Source organism: Corapipo altera, unplaced genomic scaffold (genome assembly GCF_003945725.1).
Source record: "Corapipo altera isolate COAL_440 unplaced genomic scaffold, ASM394572v1 112, whole genome shotgun sequence".
Lineage (NCBI taxonomy): Eukaryota > Metazoa > Chordata > Aves > Passeriformes > Pipridae > Corapipo > Corapipo altera.
The window spans coordinates 5328005-5339261 of record NW_020884899.1 but is presented as its reverse complement, the minus strand read 5'-3'; positions in this window follow the sequence as shown (position 1 = coordinate 5339261).

The window sequence follows — 11257 nt, the reverse complement described above, 5'->3', positions numbered from 1 at the left end:
CCACACAAAAGAGGGGGGGAGAGAAAGGAAAGATGGCTCCATGGAGCCACCTCAGCCACTTCCCCATTGTGAAAACAGCCCCAAAAAGACATGGGAAGGGATCTAGGAAAACAACAAAAAGGGATTTCTAGGATTCCCAGAAAACATCTAGGAAAAATCCTGGAAAGTAACATAAAATTCTTAGACAGTAAAGAATTTCCTAGGAAACAAAGACTTTTTCCTACAAAGAATCCTAGAAGTATCTGAGAAAACACTTTCCAAGTTCCTGATAAGCACTGTAGGGTATTCCTAGAAAGCAACATGAGAAATGGCTTGAGATTAATGTGGGACTTTCTGGAAAAGCAAAAAAGGGAGATTTCTAGGAAGAAATTTAAAAAGTCCTGGAAAGTAACTTGAGAATTCCTAGAAATCATACTGAGATATTCCTTGGAAGGAACCCGAAAAATTCCTTGGAAACATTCTGGAAAAAATAAAAATAAAGCCAAAGGAGAAATTGTCTTGGAAAACATGCTGGGACATTCCTAGAAAGCAGAGGAGATATTTCTGGAAAGCAACACCGGTGGGAAAATGCCTAGAAAACATATGGGGAGTTTCTAGAAATCAACACGTGAAATTCCTGGAAAGCATCTGGGGACAATCCTAGAAAGCTAGGGGGAAATTCCTAAAAAACAACTTGAGAAATTCTGAGAAAGCAACATGGAGTTTCCTAGAAAGAACTCCGGAAAATTCAGAGAAAATATATGATATATTCCCAAAAAGCACTGCAGAACATGCAGAGAAAACAAAGTGGAAATTCTTAGAAAGAATCCTTCAAAATTGCTTCAGTAAAAAATCAATGGGACATCCCTGGAAAATGCCCTGGGACATTCCTAGAAAGCAATGTAGAAATTCCTGTAAAGACATAAGGAAAATTCCTAAAAGGAACCCAGGATAATATCTAGAAAGGAAGTGGATATTCCTATAAAGCACTGGGAATGTTGCTAGAAAGCACTGCCAATTTTTGAGGGGAAGAACATGTGAGGGTGGCAGCAGACCTGGAGAGAGGGTTGGGAGAGCTTGAGAAAGGCATGATATCCCAAAGATCCCAAGGGTGCTGAAGATGAAAGGCAGAGGAGCAGCCCTTGTGCTTAGGAAGGTCCAGCTCAGTGCTGGGATGACAGGAGACCAGGAATGTCACCTCAGAGTCCAAACCTCACACATGAAACCCACAAGGTCACATTAAGTCTGCTCACACTGGTCCTGATCCACATGCATCTAGTCTGTTCCTAGAAATCTCCAATGATGGATGAACTTGCTTTTCCATGCCAAGGCATCTCTGTATTTACCTCCCCCTATTCCTAGGAGGGCTTTCTTTGGTGTACAGCCTCAACCTCTGTACCTCTGTCCCCCCAGGCACTGAGAGGGATGTGTTCCTAGGGCCAGAAGATAATTCAAGTTGAAAGGGAGCTTAGGAGGTCTCTAAGTCCAACCTGCTGCCCAAAGCTCTGAGGTGAGACCAGGTCATTTAGGGCTTTGTCCGCTCAGGTCTTAAAATCCTCCAAGGACGGAGATTGCACAGCCCTTCTGGGCACCCGTCCCACTGCTTGACTGTCCTCACACAGAACATTTGTGCCATATAAGGAGGACATATATATAACCAGTCTGAGCCTCTCTTGTTCCAGATGATACCCATTGCTCCTCAGTCTCCCGCTGTGCTCCACTGCAAAGAGCCTGACTTTGACTTCTCTGTAAATTCCTTGCAAAAGCCTCCCGAGCACATTCACGGCTGCCCACACTGCCCAGACAGCCCTCCCTTCCTCTCTGGCAGGCAATGGGCCCATCTGCTCAACTCCCTCAAAACTAACTTTTTTTTTCCCCCATGGCTTCTTCAGATGCTGTTTTTCAGACCATTTCTCCTCAGGAGGAAGAAAAGATCACAGAGAAGTTGGTGACATCACTTCTATGATGTTTCCCTCCCCAACTGACTTAGCTGAGCAGGGAAAACTGTCTGGGAGACAGCCTAGCAATTATCTCCAATAGGCCTCTGCACATCTGATTGACTTGCCTTTGCTTTCATGCCCGACACTTCAAACACTGGGGACGGCAAGGCAGGGGGAGGATTTGGCTAATGGAATGAATCAAGAACTCCAAAAATTGTAGCTACCTCATCTGGAAAGCAGAGCATGTCTCAGCCTCCCCACTGCGCTCAGCCTCCAGGTTATCACCTGCACGTCCAGGCTCCATGGCACAGACAGTAATCATTTGTAAATATTTAATTGTGAAAGTGGCAGAGGTAGCACCCGTGTCACTCGCTGAAAAACAGCATGGAATGTGACCTCAGAAGGTGAAATCCACTCTTGGAAGTTCCTGTTAAGTGTGCAGAGGGACCTGACACATCCTAGGAAGCCTGAGCTCCTGCCGCTGTCACTGATCCCAGGCAAGTCCTTTGACTGGTTTGTGCCTCAGTTTCTCCTCCACGTTTCATCTGGGAATGGCTCCCACTACGCAGAAGGAGAGTATCCAGCACAACAGCCCCATGATCTAGAGCTACCCAAATAAAACAGGCCTGGTTCTGGTCGCTGGCCAGTGGCCACAGTACAGCCCACATCTGAGGGTCTAGCCAAAAGCTCCCCTCAGAGCCAGGTGACTTCACCCCCACTGTCACAAGGGAACAGGTCCTGGCCTGCCTGTCCCCATAGCTGTGTCTGGTCACTGACCAGAGAATGTTAACTGGAAGTGTGCTAATGATGAAAGAAGACAGGCCACTGTGGGACAGTCCCCTGGCTCTCTTATGTCCTAGTGTAGACATGGCCACCTTGGCCCCTCTGGGGCAATCTGTACCCTGTGGGGGTAAAAGCAGATTCCTTCCTGTCCACGTTTTTTAACTCTATCTCAGGTTCCAGGAGTCCAACCTGGGCTCAGGAAGAGCTGAGTTGAAAGCACCTCTGAGAAAAATGGTTTCAGCATCTCTACGTTCAGCCTCTCCCACACTGCCTGTGGAGTTTGCTGGGCATCTCCGTGGGGTGGTGGCTGCTCTCCGAGGGAATTCCTGCTCTGGCAGCCCATAAGATGACAGCTGCTGCTGGGGCAGAGCCACACACACCCACGTGCTGTCTGAATAATGAAAATAAAAATGCCTCGCTCCCACTGGATGGTGTTTTATTGCCTGGCTGTTGGTTGCTGCCATGTGAGTCACTTCCAGGGGAGGCCACACAGCACTTCTGTTGCAAAAGGGAGAAGTGATGCAGAGCCTGAACTGCTGTGCAGTTGGGAAAGCAGATCAATACACGATCATCAGATCAATCACTGTCCTAAACAACGGAATTCTAGCTGGAAGGAGTCTCCTGATTCTGCTGGGTCATTAGTAGAGCCCCCTATTCTAAATCAGGGCCTGCATTTAACAACAGTGCTCTACTTGATTAATGCTGATTAGCCCTGCTTTGCTTGGTGCGTTGATTAAAAAGCAAGGTTCATTTCCCAGGTTTCCTTCCCAATCACATTCCCTAATTTCTTTTGGCACTGCCACAGCCTCTTAATTCTTCAGTCCTTCAAGAAGCTCATCAGACAAGGACAATGCTGAGGCACTAACAAACAAAGGTCAGATGTAGATTATATCAAAGGGAAGCTCTCTCTTGTACTGTGTTACTCTTTGTAGTAGACTGGATAGTGACATCACCTTAAAATGTTCTCATGACAACTTCAAAGGCAGATAAAAACCCATCACCATTCAAGATTTCTCTACATGCCAGCCTCCTCACACACATCTTTTTGATTCCCATCAACTGTAGAAGCAAAGGGACTCATTGCCTTTTCTTCAAATTATCAGCTAAATTGCTATAGAAATGGCTTTATGATTTAGACCAACAGCCCACCCAGCTTGTTCAGTGGCTGCAGCAGATGCAAAGAAATCAAGGGAAATAGCACTCACAAGTTGGTCTTAACTCACTTTTCCCATTTTTGTGATCTGTGGTTCAAGGGTCTTCATCAATTCAAAGCCATATTCAGATTGTGGGGTTTAACATCCACCAACGCTTTGTCAAATCCCTGGTGGACTCCTGTGGCAACAGGACAGGCAATGGAATCCACTCCATGTGAAAAGGGACTTGCTTCTGTCTATATCAAATCTACTGCTTTCCTGCTTTCAGAAACACCTAGTTATGAGGAAAGGTCAGCAATCCTTCTCTCACAGCTCCATGCTGTCCATGATATGAGAGGTCTCTGTCATTGCCCCTTTAGGCACCTCTCATTCTAGCCAGGGAGTCCTACCTTCACACAGAAGCAATTTTGCAGCTTATTGGAAGTAGTTTCAATAAAACAACCAGGGCTCAAGAAAACAAAATATCCCATTACTGCCTCTTTCACAGTAAGAAAGTGGAAATTCAGAGTGTCTTCAGAACACAACCAAGTGAATAACAATTTGGAACTGAGAGCAATGAGTTAATCTGACATCTGAATATTCACTGCTATTAAGATGAAGACTTGCCTCCTTCAGCTCTTATGTAAATAGAACTCATCTGCGATGCAGATTTTATTAATTAACTGGCAAATCGAGAAAACCCCAATAGGCTGTAATTGAACTGCACGTTGATGACAGATGAGGAGACACTTACAGGCCATCCGCTGTGCCTGTACAGTCACTCCTGGAGCTGCTGCCATCCCTACCCATCCTCACAGCAGAGAGGCTGCCCCGTCCTGAGCAAAGTCAAGAATATCTGAGGGGCAAATGCCCAGAGCTGATGGGATACCTGGCACATTTTCATCCTGAAGTACCCTCTGGCTCATGACACTGGTTTTGCTCACAATTTCTGCAGTTCCCGGACCCTCTCAGGAGGCAGGCAGTGGCTGCTGAACCTCTAACAGGAGTGAGGATGCTCATAGCTTTGAGGGGACTTTCTACATAATCACCCCTAACATGAAAAGAGGGGTGCTTGTTAATGCCACGGAGAGCTGGGCGGCTCACATGTCCCCGGGGGTCCTGAGTAACCTGGGATATGTAAGGTTTCTGTACACCTGGGGATGGTGTACCCTGGTGATCACACACCCCACAGAAACACACCCAAACCCAGCACCTAAGGTGCAGCACAGACCGGTCGGATTTATCCGTGTCCCGGAGGTGACTCCCTGCTGGACAACGCGGTTGGTGACAGAGCAGCCCATGGGTGGAGAAAGCAGCCCTAAAGCCCTGCAGGAGCACCGTGCTGCCCTTCTCTGGCAAGGCGGCACACAGCAGAGCCCAGCGGGAAGGAGATTAAGGCATTATTGATGCAGGAGGAGAAGGGATGAATGAAACAACCCCCCGCACGGGTGCTTTGCGGCTCTTGCAGGGGAACTAATTTTGCTTTTATTTTGCTAGAGAAACAGCGAGGCAGCAGCGAGGCCCCCACTCTCGGAGCTGCTGAAGCCTGGGTTCATCTCGGCACGGGAAGGGGAGGTGGCATTTGAAGCACTGAGATGTGAGAAGAGTTTCATTATTGCTCTGGATGGCCCCTTCATTAGAGAAAAACACAGTATTTAATGAAGGGGAAAGAAAACAGGAGCTCCCTGCTGCATCCAGAAAGCTGTCTCTTTTCAGCTTTGCTTCTTTCTCTTTATTTACTGGGGTGAGGGAGGCTGGACCTATCCATCCCCATCCCTGGATCTCATGAGGGCACCTCCTCATGCCCACACCCAAGTGGGCAGAGGCTGCCCTTGGGTGCAGGCACAGGGTACCAAGGTCTATCCCCCTCCAACCACACACATCCCAGGAGCTCTACATCCAGCAATCCAGTGCCATACTCTTGTTATCAAGGAGAAACTGAGGCACGGGGGATGTGTTACCCACATCTATGAAGACCATGTTTGATTAAAGGGCACAGGGAACACTCTCCTTTGCAACGTACCCTCAGATTACCAGGGAAGGACTTGGTTTCTCATGAGTGGCTTAACAAACCCAACATGTGATTTACACGTCAAGCTAATTCTTCCCAGCTGGTACCAATTATTCACCAAGGTAGTTTTGATCTCTCAATTACGCCCCATAAAGTTTTCAACGTGGAAAAGCAGAACCTCTTTTCTTTCCCTTGCTCCTCTCCTAATAATTGAGGGGTTTTTTTTAGCAACATGTCAACAGATTTCAGGAGTACAACCGGCTCACATTCCCTTTGCTGGGACAACTCTAGCTCTGCTAGGAATTGAGATGAAAGGAAGCTTGCTTTCATCCCAGCATAAGCAGGCAAGAAGTGGAGCATGAACAAAGAGAAGACAAGCCGAGAAGCAAGCACTGTGATTTTATTCTGAGTCTCTGCACCTAAAGCTGTCCTTAATCACCACTCATGACTCATAGCCATTTCTTTCACTGGGAGCTCCAGACAGGGTAATTTGGTTTCAGAGACTCAGAGGCACATTGGCTGGAAGGGATCTCTGGATGTCTCCCATTCAACCACTCATAATTTGCTCTCAGAGTTTGGTTGGGATCCCTCGTGACCTGTCCTGTTCCCAAAGTGATGAGCTTTGAATGTGTCCCGAGGTGAGAAAGCTTCCTGCAGTGAAAAACATGTTGGAGAAAGAAGAGTAGTTTCAACGATTTCCTGCTCCCTTTGCTTCTCTGTAAAACTCCCCAACCCCCCTTCACGAAGCCAGCTGTACCAGGAGATGGACTCCAGGACCTGTGTGGGTCAGGGTTCATGGAAGACAGCAGGAGGTGGGGATCCAAAGGATTTCAGGAAACTCAGAAAAACAAAAGGACAGGAGACATAGCTTGCTCAAATCAGTGTGGTTCAGGATAAGGTCAGGAGCTGGAGAGGGGCTGTGTGTGTGAAGGTTGGATAACCACAGACTCGGACCATCAAACCCAGCCATCATTTGACGTTAATCATTTTTTCCTGCTTGATTCTCAGATGCAGCCACAAGCTGGAACTGAGGTTTGCCTGGAGACAGGATCAGAATATGCTGTGAGACCCTCTGCCTGCTCTGCCTGCTTCACCCCAAGAGACAAGCACCTTCATCCTGGACCTTCATGCCTTATCTGCAGAGACCACAGCCCCTTCTGAGGCCCATCACTAGGACATTCCGGTGATTTCCAAGCAAAGGAGCAAGTTTCCTGTAAATTACATTTCCGGCAAGCATCTCTGCTAATTAAAGATCATGAAATGAATTTACCACTGCTTCAATTAAAATCCATTCACAGCTAATACCTTCCTCTTTTCCAACGTCATTTATTTATTGAGGGTGGCGAAGGAAGGAACCGTGCTCAAAGTCTCCAGAAGTTATCTGGGTTTGGAACAGACTTGGCTCTGCCTCGTTACATGGAATAGGTCCCTGGAGAATGCAGTCTGATTGCAATCTAATTTATGGCATTCATCAACATATGAATTAATGCTGGGGTCTCAGATATGAGATCTCTCTATTTACCCCTCCCTCCTCACAGAGGCTCATCAGCTCAGTTCCACTGCCATGCTTCCTTCCCTCCCAGTACTGCTCCTTTCCTGCAATAAACAAACAGCCTTGGCTTTGGTTAGGAAAGTTTGCTTATTCTGAAAGAACCGAGCACCCCACCTAAATTTCTGGGAATTTAAGTCAACTGAAACCAAGGAGAATCTAATCCCTGTTTAGAATAAGTTTGGGATCTGGTGCTCAACTGCTGTGTGCCTCAGCTTCCCCCTCTGTGACACAGTGATGTTGTTCCCAGCTTCCCTCTGAAAGCCACAAGGAGAATAAAAATACACTTGTGCTTTGGAGCCCTGCAGAGAAGTTTGCAGAGGGCTTTTGAGTGTTTTACTATTGCTCCTCTGTATTGTTCTTGGCTTTGACCTTGGACTGAGCTGAACAAACGAATAACCAAACAAAGCACTTACATTTCAGTTGCATGTTGGACACTTGTTAAAGGAAGCCTGAAGCTGCAAAGTCTTCTGGTAGCAGCCATTAACCCATACGGTGAGTGGAAGCCCTGGAGGTGTTGGCAAGGTTATAAATCATCCGAGTGGTGGATGAAGGGCCGCTTGTCTGCACTCTGCTGAGAGGCTGGCACAGGCAAAACACGACAGCAAAACAAATCTGAGGCCAGAAAGTCGGCGTGCAGCATGCCTGGGGTGGGGAAGGCGGCTCAGGGAATAGGATGAGGTGTGCAGAAGAGCACAGAACCTTCAGATATTGAAAGGGGAGGCTCCTGCTCCGTTGATGTGAGGAGGCAATAGTTGCATAGGGTAACTGAAGGCAGGTATAGCCCAGGATGGGAACTATAGGATCTCTGACTGCTGCGGTCAGGCTTCCTTTCCTTGGGATGCAACTTCACAGCTAGAACTGGTTTTGAGGCAAAATCTCAGTGTCTGTGCTCTCACTGCTCAGATCTCAAGGTCACCTTTGGCAGGGTCCCATTCTGGAGCAAAGGTTTGTGTGCAATGTCATTGAAGCTCAGCACCACCATGAACAGAAGGGCTGCTGCTCCATCACTTGCCTGATCTTCCTGAATTGTCTAAATGTGCATGGACTTAGTGGATGTGGCTTAGTTTTTTTTCCTGTTGTCTCAGATAAAAGAAATAAAGCGCGTAAGGTCATTTTTACACAAACCCACAGATCGCTCTTTCCATCAAAAACATCAAAGAGTGCTCCAGGGAAGAAGGAAATATGAAGCTTTCTGTGCTTAATGGGACAGAGGAAGATGTTGATTCCAATTGCAGTGAAGAAGATTCGAGTTGGATTCACCGAGAAAAGCTGTAACTTGGCGCTGAAGGACAAGAACCCACTGCATAGCTGCTCACTGATGGGAGACCTCCTTCATCTGTGGAACAGCAGGTTCAGCCAGGAGAACATTCAATGCAAACAACATTTTGAAAGCCAAGAGCTCTGGTGAGCTGTGAACAATTTTATGTAACACTAGTGGACATTTAATACCTTTGTAGCAGTAAAGTGCAGGAGTCAAAGGATTATGTCTCCATGTGGTTAACAGCCTATGCAAAAAAATCCTGCCCTGCTCATTATGAATGTCACCTTAAGTCTCAATTCAGACTTCTCCTGGGGCTTCAACTCATAGAAGTGAACATTTCCCTGGCTAAATTACTCTTTGGTAGCATTAAGCAGGCAGATTGAAAAAAAAAACTATGGAGCACTTCCATCACAAAATAAAAAGATGGAAGGGACGCAACCACACCTCTGGTTGCACGTGGGTTAAAAGGGGTTTCCATACTTGTTAAAAACATTTCTTTCTTTTTCTGGTTCTGCTCCTGAGTTTATCCTATCCCAAAGTAATCAAGCGTTTTGCTGCCACTGCCAATCACAACTGCCTGCTGCTGACAAGAGGAGCGTTGCCGCTAGAGTTGGAGCACCACGGGGTGCTCGAGGCAATGCCCCCGCTGGGATGCAGCAGAGCTCAGTCCAGACTGGAGCTGCTTCATGCTCCTGTCACTCAGTCCCGGGCTCCTGCAGTTCACCAGGAGTTGGCTGACCTTGCCAGACCTGAACGGGGAGAAGGGATGCTATCACCCGTTTTCAGCCTTCACTCCAGAAGGGCTGTGCCCACTTCTTTCCTCTGTTTCAGCACCCAGGTACCTATAGCAGGGGGATGTTCCCATCTGTGATCCACCATTTGCACACATTGCTTTGGAGCACAGAAAAGAGAGTTACCCACTTCCATTTAGTAACAGGCTAATGTTACAATCCCCCTCTGCCATCAGCTGCTTTAATGTGAGCGTGCCTGGTGCGGCAGAGACAGCCAGGACGTGGCCCCAGGGGCTGGTTTCCCGCCTGTGAGGGTGGGATCAGTTTGCAAACACAGTTACAACCCCAGCAGGCAGCAACGTAGGGATCAGGCATGTGAGGTGCTGAATGAGTGCCTGGGAAATAGCAGGTAAGGGTTATGAGAGGTGCTGGGGAAAGGGCACGGCGGGAGCACAATCTGCAATGCAGAAGAGAGCTCTGCATCACCTCTCGTGTGAGGTGGCAGATTAATCAGGAGTCACAGAGTGTATTTGTAACCTGCCTGGCAACCCAGCAGCACTTCTCACACTCAACCCTACTCAGCTCTTTCTCCACACCTGAAATACCAGCATAACTTTAGAGGTCCCTTGTTAGAATTGAGTCCTTGTCTGGGAGGAGAAGACACTGGAGCAAGGACTTTGCAAGGGACAGGCAGCAGAGCCACACACTCCTGTGTCTGTCTGTAGGGAGTGAGAACTGGTGTCTGGGGAGATCTCTATTCCTGTACTTCTAGCTGTGATGGGGGAGGTATTTCAGGGAAGGAGGTAAGTTTTCCTATTTGCCTTTCTCAGATCCTTAATTTCTTCCTTTCCTCTACCATTGTTGACATTTAAAGTTTCCTCCTGGAGCCCAGATGTTAGCAGGTGGACCGACACCTCAGTCCTGCCCTTTCAAACTCTCTGAAGACTCCAACAGGTTTACATCCATGCAGTTTCTTCTCCATTTTGCTTGAAAGAAACAGCTGGTGACTTTTTTATCTACATATCCAGCTTAGATGGCAGAGAAAATAGAAAATGTACAGACTGCCAGCTTCTCCCTCCAGATCCTTTCAGAGGCTTTGGGAGGTGTTGGATGCACACAGCCTGGCTCACTTTCTCACTAGGTTTCAGGATAGTAAAGCTGTGAGTAGAATAAGACATGGAAAAACAGTACTTTCCCACCTGTTGGGATGAAGCCTTCCTGTTCTGCTTTGCCCATATGTGTCAGATTTAACCACAAATAAGGCCTACAAATGCTTTTTTTGCCAAAGCATTTTCTAGAGATGCAAACAAAACATGTAATTCACTCTTCCCACCTCAGCTCCACTGCAATTACTCCTGTTGCCCTGGATTTGTTTATTTGGGAAATGTTCCCCTTTCTTTCAGGAAGCGAGCTTTTCATGCTGGATAATTTTGTGCCTGCCTTCAGCTTCTAAAGTCCTTTGAACAAGCCAAGCTGTCCATGAGATGGTGCCACACGCAGAGTTAAAACCCCACTTTGCTTACCAGAGACAGCAGATAGGGAACAGTCTTCCCAGGCACTGCACTTAATGTGGCGTATTTATTATGTCTATTATTATTATAATCTGGACTTCTTCAGCTTTGGGAGCATGAATAATACAGCATCCAAAAAAAAACCACTTTTAAAAAGGTGTTTTTATATATAGATAGATAAAGATAGCTCGCTCTGATTCATCTGCTAAAAATTGCTGCTGTTCCTTGTTTGTTTGTTTTGTTCAAGCAGAAATCGCTGGGCCAGAGGAATGCCAGGAATGGGAATATAGGATAAGCCTATATTTCACAACTTCTTGTCATGCAGGGAGGTTGCTGTCACAACTTTGGTACAGGTA